Below are 12,562 nucleotides of genomic sequence, written 5' to 3' on the forward strand. Positions count from 1 at the left end.
GTGTGTGTGTGATGAATGAATCTGCTATCCAGAATGAAAACGGAATCGGGAGTATAGGATTCAAAAATACATAATATTATATTCTTGTTTGCCTCTTTTAAACATTTGTTGTTTGTCTTAATTTTGCATGTTAGTAATAAAAACACACATATCCAAATTGTCATAATCAGGGCCAGTGTTGTGGCATAGTGAATTAAGCCTGCAGTGTGCTGGCATCCCATATGGGTAGCTGGTTCAAGTCCCAGCTGCTCCACCTCTGATCCAGGACCCATTAATTGCCTGGGAAAGCAGCAGAAGATGGCCCAAGTACTTGGCCACTGCACCCATGTGGAAGGCCCAGATGAAGTTCCTGGCTCCTGGCTTCTGCCTGGCCATTATGACTGGGGAGTGAACTAGGAGATGGAAGATCTCTTTCTCTCCAGCTCTGCCTCTTCCTCTATGTAACCCTGCCTTTCAAATAAATAAGTAAATCTTTTTAAAAAAGCAAATTGTCATCATCTTATACTATGCTAAATAGTAACATTAAGATAATAGCATTTGCCAGTCATTAAAAATCATACAAATGAATAAATAATGTTATAATGCTGACACTTCAAGAGAAATAAAATTACATTTTTAGAGTAGTTTCATGTGTTAAGAAATAAAGTATATAAAGAAACAACACCAAAGCAAAATTACTGGATGGAAACACACCAGTATATTAGCTTCTAGCAGGATGCCTGATGGTTTCTAGTAACAGTAAGAAAGCTGAAAAAAGAGGAAGGGAAAACTAACAACTGACACAGATAGTGATTATACAGGCACTATTCTAAACAAAGTACATAAATTAACTTTTTAATCTTCATAACCCTATGCAGCAGAACTATTATTGCCATCCTAGAGATGAAGAAACCAAGGCACCAAGAAGGCTGAATAACTTGTCCACCAATTCACAGGCACTAAATGGCCCAGTTGAGATTTAAGCCAAGGCAAGTGTGGCTCCAGAGTTTCTTCTCAGAGTAGATGCTTACTGAAAAATGACACAATAGCAGCCTTTGTGTTAGTAGGGGACTATGAACTTTATTTGCCCCTTGCTGTTGATGTCTACAATTTTCAAGTCTTTCCCATCAGCAAGTATGATTTTTATAAAAATACTTGCTATGTTTGCTGTACATCTAGAAAAAGAAATACCACTCCCTAAGTAAGAGGAAAGACTGCCTGTTCCCTAAAAAGTGGCACACAAAGGTGTGTTTAGCAAATACAAAAGCTGAATTCTCCTTGGGTTCCTCAGCCTTTGATGGAAGGGTAATTCGTGTCACTCACTATGTGATCATGTATTTATCTTTCATATGTTCTTATCTAGCACAAAGGGGTGGGGAGTGTGATAGCTCACCACTTGTACTGCTACAGACCTGCCAAGAAGAGCCGAGTCCTCAACATACAACACACTCACTCCATTTTGTTTCACTACAAAAAAAAAAAAAAAGTCAAATAAGTACTCATCAGAACTACCCGCAGACTGAGTTCTACAGAAGTTGAATCCTGATGCTTTCGTGCATGCTTATTATTTGCAATTCACCATTGAGAAGACCCTGAATCGATCCTCTTACCAAGGAGCTGTTGAATTAGTTCAAGGCCACAAGGTGGTGCCAGTGCACACTGATGTGTTAGTACACATTCCATTACTTGGCTTTGTGTCCTTTGCTGGGACTTCAGTCACAAGGACAAGAAGCTAATAATTATCCCTAACACTGCGTCAAACATACTGAGTCATTTGTTAGATTAGGTAGGTGAGAAGGATTTTCTGGATGTGTCAACATACAAGAAATTAGGGTGCCCCCCTTTTTAAAGAGTCTAAGTATTTTTCTAAATCAAAATAAGGAAACCTCTTCACAAGAAAAAAACACTTTTTAGTCTCCAAATCTCCGAGATTTGCAACTAAACACCTAGAATCCAAAGCAAACAGCTTTCATTCAGAAACCAGGGAAAATTATAATTTCCCATGCGCAAAGAATCTCTACTTTCCAGGCAGGACTGTGCCTAAACTGTTTCAAACTATTTCAGCCTACCTCTTGCCCACTAGTTCTGTCTCTATCTCTATCTCTACTCTCTTTCTCTACCTGTCTCACACACACACTCTCTCTCTCTCTCTCTCTCTCTCTCTCTCTCACATGACTCAGGATTTAAAGGAAATTGGAACAACTTTGTTAATCTGTCTTTCTCTTTTATTGTCAACAAAACTACAACCAACTAGGTTTTCCTCACATCAAGTACAATTCATTGCAGCTAATAAACAGCTTTCCTTATTAATTTCAGTCACCAATATCTTTATTATTATTATTATTATTTTTGACAGGCAGAGTGGATAGTGAGAGAGAGACAGAGAGAAAGGTCTTCCTTTTGCTGTTGGTCCACCCTCCAATGGCCGCCACGGCAGGCGCACTGCGGCCGGCACACCGCGCTGATCCGAAGCCAGGAGCCAGGTGCTTCTCCTGGTCTCCCATGGGGTGCAGGGCCCAAGCACTTGGGCCATCCTCCACTGCACTCCTGGGCCATAGCAGAGAGCTGGCCTGGAAGGGGGGCAACCGGGATGGAATCCGGCGCCCCGACCGGGACTAGAACCCAGTGTGCCGGTGCCACTAGGCAGAGGATTAGCCTGTTGAGCCACGGCGCCGGCCCACCAATATCTTTATAATATGACTTTGTTTTGTATAAAAAATATATGATTCTAGATGGAATGTTTAGGCATAAATGAGTTGTCAAATCCCCTCTAATAATAAAATGAGTCCTCTCACAACAGTAGTACTAACAGCACTTGCCAATAAAGTAAACCTGGATTGAAATGAGGGTATAAGGTAAATAATATGAAAAAAAAACTTCCTTTTTCTTGTTTTGAGACATTATAAACCATCTTTCTCCCAAAATTCAATCCTAAAATAACCAGAGACCTCCTAACTTGTAATTACAAATTATACCATGAAACATCAATCATTTGCTTATTAAAAATTAACCATATATTTTTCATCTGTAAGCTGTACTAGAAATTACTACAGTGGAGTTGATTGTAAAAGGAAATGTTTTTTAATGCATTTAGACATGTAAATCCCAAGTGAGGCCAATTAAATACATTTTCACTTGAAATCACTTTGTTTTGCTATTCAATATATCAAATGATACATTATTCATTTGTGATTTTGAGGTTCATCTGTAGTCTGGAACCTGGAACAGTGTTCATTATGACCTGACCCAAACATCAGCTTAGGGAGCATTTTTCTTTCTGCCAGTGTGCTGGAACCATGGCAGCCGCCATGACAGACAGCATCAGCAGCGCGGCGGCAGAGATGTGATACTTTGCCCCTCAGCTGCTCCAAGCCCTCCACCTCTTCACTGTGAACATGACACTGCTGACCTCATCACAGGTCGCCTTTGTCTCCAAGGAGGTAACTGAGGGCAACCTTAAGAGAGCCAAGCAAAGGAAACTGCCCCCGACAGATGGTGTTCTGATGAGTGGAAAAGCTGACAAAGAAACATACAGAAGCTCAGTATAGCTTGTGGTTTGGTATAGCAGAATATGTACCAAATCAACATTTATATCCACTCACCTACAAATCCCACTTCTAGGATTTTGATATTGGGAAATAAACAAGTGATTAAAAACTTTCAGCACAATGATGTTTGTTTCCACGTCTATGTAGGGTAGAGACAATACTAAAACCTAAACCTAAAATGAACAGCAATAAAAAAAATTAAATTATATTGACATCCACTCAAAGAAATAGATACACCCATTACAAGTTATTGTTGTAAGAATATAGAAACAAGAAAAATGTTTATGGTACACTTGTAAGTCAAAGTCACTACAAAATGTTATATACATACATAGACACAGAATATAAAAAATGTGTAATAGGGGCCAATGCTGTGGTGTAGCGGGTAAAGCCATCACCTGCAGTGCAGGCATCCCATGTGGGCACTGATTCAAGTCCCGGCTACTCCACTTCTGATCCAGCTCTCTGCTATAGCCTGGGAAAGCAGTAGAAGATGGCCCAAGTCCTAGAGCCCCTGCACCCACATGGGAGACCTGAAAGAAGCTCCTGGCTCCTGGCTTCGGATTGCGCAGCTCCAGCCATTGTATCTATCTGGGGAATGAATCAGAGGATGGAAGACCCCTCTCTTTCTTTCTCTCCCTCCATCCCTCCCTCTCTCTCTCTACCTTTCTGTAACTCTGCCTTTCAAATAAATCTTTAAAAAAAATGGTGTTATTTTGTAGATAAAAATTGGAAGCTTGTTCTCTGATATGGAAATTGTTGTGCTGATGTAGTAGAACTAGAGGATTTTTTTCTCAAGAATGTTCTTTTATGTTGTTATACTATTTTTAATAATAAGGAAAGGGAAATGTTTGAAAGGTATTAGTTTTTTTTAAACTTTATTAAACTTTTATTTAATGAATATAAATTTCCAAAGTACAGCTTATGGATTACAATGGCTTCCCCCCTCCCATAACTTCCCTCCCACCTGCAACCCTCCCCTTTCCCGCTCCCTCTCCCCTTCCATTCACATCAAGATTCATTTTCAATTCTCTTTATATACAGAAGATCAGTTTAGTATATATTAAGTAAAGATTTCAACAGTTTGCCCCCATATAGCAACACAAAGTGAAAAAATACTGTTGGAGTACTAGTTATAGCATTAAATAACAGTGTACAGCACATTAAAGACAGAGATCCTACATGATATTTTTTTAAAAATTAATTAATTTTCTATGCCATTTCCAATTTAACACCAGGTTTTTTTTCATTTCCAATTATCTTTATATACAGAAGATCGATTCTGTATATAATTAGTAAAGATTTCATCAGTTTGCACCCACACAGAAACATAAAGTGTAAAAATACTGTTTCAGTACTAGTTATAGCATCACTTCACATTAGACAACACATTAAGGACAGATCCCACATGAGATGTAAGTACACAGTGACTCCTGTTGTTGACTTAACAAATTGACACTCTTATTTATGGCGTCAGTAATCTCCCTAGGCTCTAGTCATGAGTTGCCAAGGCTATGGAAGCCTTTAGAGTTTTTAAGAACTATTGTGTGCTTAATTCTAAAAATAAAAAATCTGAAGAAAAGCAAATATACCTAATTTAAAACAGTGGATCAGGAAAAAAAAAATCCAGACTAATTCTATGCTCTTTGAACATTTTGAAGTATCCTCATATCATGTTCTCTTTCAAATCTATTGAAGCTAGGTTATCTGGTAAGGGAGAATTCAACAAGGAATTTTAAAAAGTTTATTAGGTTTATTTTTCCCAATTAAATAAAAGCCTTACATTTATTTCTTGAAATACACACAGTCAACAGTCAACCCCAATGGAAGAGAGAGGGGAATGGAGATTCTGGAAGCCATTCGCTTTTGCCATTAGTGAATTTTCTTATAAGTCATCAAAGACTTTTACTTCTACTGATACCAATATTTACTCCATGGCCAAGCATTGTTTTTAATAATATAAAAAGAACTATGCATGAATTTCAGGAAATTTTTGCACCAAAACAAAAAAATTCCATTTTTCAAGAACCATCGGAAGTACCCTCTCATTAATATAATAGCTTTGGTTCACCACATTGAATTATTTGTGGCAATAACTTCCATCATGTCTGCCATTATTTTGTACATGTTAACAACATGCATGTAAATCGACTATTTAGATTTCTTTCTCAGAGCTGTAAAAGCTATAAAATGGAGGGTATGGTAGTGATGTCATGGTTTCTGTGAGGATTACCTGAAATGACGTTTGTAAAATGTGACCTTGGTGTCAGGTACCCAGTAAGCACGCACTCACTCTCAAGGAGAACTAGTGCCCTGCGGTGGCTGAGCGTGGCTGCCCTCGACCACATGGTCTGCTTTGAAACAGAGCTCTCTCACTGCCAGATCAGTTCACCTTCCAGGGACGAATACCTCCCAGGATTGTAGGAAAGAATCAATCAGCCTGTGTATGCAGTGTTCAGAGCGAGCTTGGCTGATAGTCAGTGTTACAAAACATTAGTACTGTTGTCATCTATTCTCCAGAGCATCACGCCTGCAATTTGGATAAACTACTGCAAAAGGCTCAACTGTCTTTGGACAGTTTCAGCTATCGTGAAACTGCCGTGACTCAGACAACAGCCACGCTTCCTCCATGTGCAGCTAAACATAATTAGCTTGATTTCTTCCTCCTTTATTATTTTAAAAGAAGAAGGAGAGAGGAGAAGGAAGAAGAAAATGATTTAAATATTTACAAATGTTAGTATAAAATTCTACTTGAAGGTGGCAGTGATTGATGGGGACGTGTTTGGACAGTGTCAGGACATTGGTTGCCAGAGTGATGGAAGAGGGGTGGTACTAGCCGTGGTTATGGGGAGGAGGTGCCGTATACCTGCCATGCCGGCATCAATCATGCACAACAGAGAATCGGCCTGCAGCTCTCACAACTTTCGAATGTTCCTGGAGACATTCATGTAAATGGAAAAATTTGTTTATAATTATCTAATCCTACAATCTATAGTTTACATATAAGCACAGTATTTTTTTGTGGGTTATCCTACTTTATTGCCTTTCCAGATTATAAAATCACTAGACTCCTTGTAAAATAGTTAAATATTATAGACTCCTTAAATAATTAAATATTATAGACTCAGTATAGAAAATGTTATTTGGGAAAAGTAAATCTTCCATATTCCCACCTTTTATGGACTGAATGGTGTCCCCACCTCCTGCCAAATTCATATTGGAGCCCTCACCCTCAGTTCATCAGAAGGTCACTGTATTTGAGAGAGGGGGTTTAAAGAAATTATTAAGTTAAAATGAGCCCACTAGTGTGGGTCCTGATCCTATCTGGTGTCACAGGCAGAGGGATTTTGGACACACAGAGACCAGGGCTGCATGTACAGAAAGGAAAGACCTCATGAGGACACAGAGAAAGTGGCCATGGTTAAGCCACAGAGAGAACTCAGGGAAAGCCAAACCAGCCGGACACCTTGACCCTGCCTGTTAGTCTCCAGGACTCTCAGAAAATGAATGTCTCTGCAAAGCTGTCCAGCCTGGTGTCTTGCTATGGCAGTGCTGGCAAACTGATATACCACCCCTCTGGATTCTTCCAGATGCTCCCTACATGCATACTAGCAAATGGCATCATTTTCTGTAGTAGAAAATTCATTCTTTCAACAGTTGTTTATTAAATAGCTCCTATGTTCACGGAGGCTACTTCAGTAAACAAAACAAAGCCCTTACTGAAATGAAATCATACAAAATATATGAAAAACAGCTTGTTCTTTTCATTTAAAAATAGATCCTGGGGTGGGGGTGGGGAGGGCGCTGTTGTGGTTCGGTGGGTTAAGCTGCTCTTCAGACGCTCGCATCCCAGACCAGAGTGCCAGTTCAAGTCCTAGCTGGTCCGCTTCCCACCCAGCTCCGTGCAGATAAGCCTGGAAGCAGCAGATGCTTCAAGTAGTTGAGTCACTACGGCCTTCATGGAGTTCCTGGTTCTGACTTTGACCTAGCCCAGCCCTAGCTGTTGCGACCATTTGGAGAATGAATAAGCAGAGGAAGATACCTGTCTCCCCCCCCACCCTCTCTCACTCTCTCTCTCTCTCTCCTTCAAATAAATAAATCTTTCATAATAAATAAAATATCTTTTCTAACCTCGGTATCCATCTGTGTCAGGAATGACAGCTGTCATTTATTGAAGGCTTTATATGTTCTAGGCCCTGGGATAAATGCTTTGCTTCCATCATCTCAGAATTCCCCTGTATCTCCAAACCAGAGGAGATGGTGGGCTTCACAGCCCTTTGGAGACTCCAGAGTTCAAGCTAAAAACCAAGGGGCTTCCTCCAACAGTGTCGCTCTGTGAATTCACTGACTAGGAGCCTTCAAGCTGGGAAGGAGCTTTCAGAAGCAAAGAACTCTGTGTATACCGAAGCAGATGGGGGAACTGAGGCCTACGGAAATAGGACCTGTCAGGGTTTTTGGCTTCAATCAACCAATTGGTCTTTGTCAGTAGAAGCCAAAGTAGTAATATACTGCAGGCTTGGGGGAGCTGTGGAAGAACCAAGCTCAAAAAGGTAAGAGTGTGTGGCAGTGGCTCATCTCTCACTGTCAGCCCCCAGCCGCCTGAGTCTCACACCTGCCATGTGACTCTCAGCGACACCACAGCAAGCCAGGTGTAACTGCTCCCATGTGTTAGTGCACTCCTTGCAGATTCTGAGCCCCAGGCTATTAATTGTTCTACGCAGGAGCAGAGGGAGACAGCCTATCTGGTTGGTGCCTTATAAAGGAGGGAAGAATCTGTTTCCCAAGTCTCACACTGTGAGGGGATCCCCAAGCAAAGATGCTGGGGACCCAAAGGGCCAACGCCCACCATGAGGGCAGAAATTCAGGACTTGCCATCAGGTGTTATTTCAGTTCAATCGTTTTCCTACAATTCACCTCTCTCTCTCTCTCTCTCTCTCTCTCTCTCTGAAACACACTGAATTCTCCAGGTATAGGACTAAATAGAAGGAATGTTTTACAATGTTGTGCTTGGAACTTTGGGGCTCAGAACACAATGTGCCAAAGTGCTTTGCCCAGAAAACCTCAGATGCAGCCTCAGGAGCAAAGTCCTCCCTGACCCTCACTGCCACTTCCACTCCTGCCCATGCCAACCCTATAGAAACTAGAATTCTTCTTCCCCGAGGTGAGGGGTAGGGAGTCCAGGCAGTCACAGAAGCTACAACTCCTCTGTCCCCAAAACCAGCCACGAAACCTCGAAGCTCCCCCCATCTTTCTATGTAAAGCAGGCCGTGAAGAAGTTCTCTGACCTGCATCGCTTGGTCCTGAGTCATGAGACCCTCGTTCCAGAAGTCCTGCCCTATAGCAGAAAGGAAGGAATGCTGGACAGAAAGGCCAGGAAGAATCCGAGCAGACTGGCCTGGCTGGGCCTTCCCCTGCATCTGTTACCTGTGGATCATTTCTACTTAGCTGTCCAGTTTCCATTGACTCCAAGCATAAAAGCAGCTTTCCCTAGGTCTTGGCTCTTCATTTCTGAAGGCTCTTTTGCCACATAAAACTCCGATTAAGCTTTTTTAAAAAATCATTTAGTCTCTGTTTTATTTTCTTGGCTAATTGACTCCAATTTGTACTTAGTCTGCCAATTTCCAAGACTTGTTAATAGCCCCAATTCAACTGCCTCCCACACAGCACACAAGAATCTACAGAGTTTCTTTTCTTTTTGAAGATGTATTTATTAATTTGAAAGGCAGAGTTACAGAGAGAGAGAGGGAGAGACAGAGAGAGATCTTCCACCTGCTGGTTCACTCCCCAAATGCCCACAGTGGCGGGAGCTAGGCCTGGCTGAAGCCAGGAGCTTCTTCCGGGTCTCCCACATAGGTGCAGGGCCCAAGTACTGGGCCATCTTCCTCTGCTTTCCCAGGAACATTAGCAAGGAATTGGATTAAAAGTAGAGCATCTGGGGCCAGCACTGTGGCATAGCGGGTAAAGCTGCTGCCTGCTATGTCCGCATCCCATATGGGCTCTGGATTGAGTCCCAGCTGCTCCACTTCTGATCCAGCTCTCTGCTATGGCCTGGGAAAGCAGTGGAAGATGCTCCCAATCCTTGGGTACCTGCACCTGCCTGGGAGACCTGAAAGAAGCTCCTGGCTCCTAGCTTCGGATCGGCACAGCTGCAGCCACTGCGGCCAATTGGGGAGTGAACCAGCGGATGGAAGACCTCTCTCTCTCTCTCTGCCCTTCCCCCCTCTGTGTAACTCTAACTTTCAAATAAATACGTAAATCTTTAAAAAAAGAAAGTGGAGCATCTGGGACTCCAACCAGCGCCCATATGGGATGCCAAGGCTACAGACAGCGGCTTTACCTGCTACACCACAGTGCCAGCCCCAGAGTTTCTTTTCTAATAATGAGAATCCCCTCTCAAAGGAGATGTGGATATTTGCTTAGTAACTGTCTGCTGTTATTAACAGATGAAATAATTCTTCCTGTTTATACTTTGCCTGCTCCTGCTATGTGTCTGTGAGTGGCAGATTGACAGAGAGAGAGAGAGAGGGAGAGAGAGAGAGAGAGAGATGGAGAGCGAGCACTCTCTCTACAAGTCCACTCCCCAAATCATGAGGGCCAGGGCCCTGGATGGAGCTGGGATATCTGAGAACTCCACCCAAGTCTCCCACAAAGGTGCCAGAGACTGAGCTGTCACTGCTGCCTCCCATGGTGTGCATTAGCAGGAAGCTGAAATCCAGAGTTGGAGATGGGAACTGAACCCAGGCACTCCAATATGGAATGGGGCATGTGAACCAGCATCTTAATCAGTAAGCAAACACCCATATCTGTTCTGGTTTTACAGAACATACTGTTTTGATAATTTACTTTAAATATTTAAATAGGAGCCAGCACTGTGGCGTAGCGGGTAAAGCCACTGCCTGCGGTGCCAGCATCCCGTGTGGGCACCGGTTTGAGTTCCGGCTGCCCCACTTCCTGTCCAGCTCTCTGCTATGGCCTGGGAAAGCGATGGAAGATGGCCCAGGTCCTTAGGCCCCTGCATCCTCATGGGAGACCCAGAGGAGGCTCCTGGCTTCTGGGTTCAGATCGGTGCAGCTCCAGCTGTTGGCAGCCAGTTGCGGGGTGAACCAGCAGATGGAGGACCTCTCTCTCTCTCTCTCTGCCTCTCCTTCTCTCTCTGTGTAACTCTGACTTTCAAACAAATATTTTTTTAAAAATTTAAATATTATACAGTTTTATTTTTAGTTTAAAATAAAGAGCTATTATTATGAAATAAAATACAGTGATTTTAGGAGTGATAGAAACTAATTTATCTCACAAACTGATGAACTTTGAAAACTTGTAGCAGTAGATAAAATTCCTACAGTGCAACTCTCTATGTAGCTATTTTGGTGGCCTCATGTATTTTAGAATCTGAAATCTAAACGTGAAGCGACTCATTGATTGGTTAAGGACATTTTGAAGTAACCACAAATGAATGTTGGTGCTCCAAATCTAAGATGTGCCCTGCTGTTGGGACATTAATTTTGCAGTATCTAAGTTGCTTAATTAGAACCAGTCATGTTCAAACTTATCAAAATTTATAAAAGTACTTATGGATAGATTACTTTCTCTTATACAGTTAGAACTCCCAAATCCTATTGAGTTTTAGTAAAAATTCCCATTTTCCTCTTGACAAAAGGTATTCAGCTCAAACCTGGTCCTTAACCATACAAGAAATACTATTTTCTCTTTCTTAGTGTCTAAGAACCAGCATCATTTATGTTTTTCCCCCTTATCACTCCTAAACTTCAAAGGAATCCTGGTATAGCAGAAGTCCTCAGCTTCCTCTTTCCCTGATTAGGTAATTATCAGAGTTCAACATGCCATAAGTAGTATTAGTACTGTTACAGCCTACTCCATCTTAAAACCTGGTCATTTAAATTATCTCTTGAATTCCACCAGGGAAACAGAAGTTTAATGTCTAATAAGAGATAAACATTGCAAAATTGTTTGCTGATTGTTTGGATGGATTTTTTAAAAAGGAAAATCAATGCAGAAATCTTTGTTGGTGTGAAACCAATGTGGTCCCAGAGGGGGTGGGGATGTTTTCTTTGAGCGCTCAGTCATGCTCAGGGCCAGCTGTAAAACCCACAGATTTTTTTTCTATTGCCTTAATTCAGGCCTTGGCCAATTTTTGCCAGGCTGCTTGGAATAACCTTTTGTCATGGACTGATAGGTTTTGTTTCCCCCAAATTTCATGCCGATGTTTAAGCGTTGGCGCCTTGATGCTTGCGGTTGGGAGAGTCATTAATTGAGACTTCGTCTAATCATGGTGTCTGAGGGTTGGGTCTGCTGGGAGGTCAGTGGAGGTTCGCCCCTGGATGATCGTTCTCAGGAGAGGGTTGATTACTTGAGGTTCAGTTCTGCCTGGCTATTCAGTCTCCTTCCTGATTCACGGCATGACTGTGCCTCCACATGTGTCATGACCCACTTCCACTCGATCCTGAACTATAACCTCCAAACTGGAAGCTGAAAAAACCTTTTTCTTCCCAAGAAGTTCCTCTTGGATATTTTAGTAAAGTCATGAACAGCAGGCTAACAGATCCTCCCCAGCTCTCCTTCTGCACTTCCCCATAGCTTCCCAGCAGGATCTTTCTAAAGCCTGAGTTTGACCGTATTATTTTTCTGTTGCTTTTGTCTGAAACAACTGGCCTCAGCCTTCCTTTCCAATGCCACCTCCTGTCAGGACAACCAATAGGCCTCACTCAACAGTGACAGTGACATACACTGTTTCCTAAATATTCTATGTCCTTCTAAGTATTTACTTCCATGCCTGCAATAAATTTTATCCACTGTCCCCTCCTTTTAAAACTCAACTAAAATATCAACTCTAGGAAGCATTACTCATCCTCCCCAGTAATCACTTTCCCCTTGTGTTTCCCTAGTCACTTATGCATGCCACACCTTGTATTACAGTTATTCCTCCAGTGTTTCTCCCACTAGACTGTGAGCTCTTTGGCCACTTTTATTAAAGTCCAGAAACTCAGCCTTTAGTTCATGCTAGGCACACAGTAAGT

This window comes from Lepus europaeus, chromosome 20, assembly GCF_033115175.1.
Source record: "Lepus europaeus isolate LE1 chromosome 20, mLepTim1.pri, whole genome shotgun sequence".
Taxonomy (NCBI): Eukaryota; Metazoa; Chordata; class Mammalia; order Lagomorpha; family Leporidae; genus Lepus; species Lepus europaeus.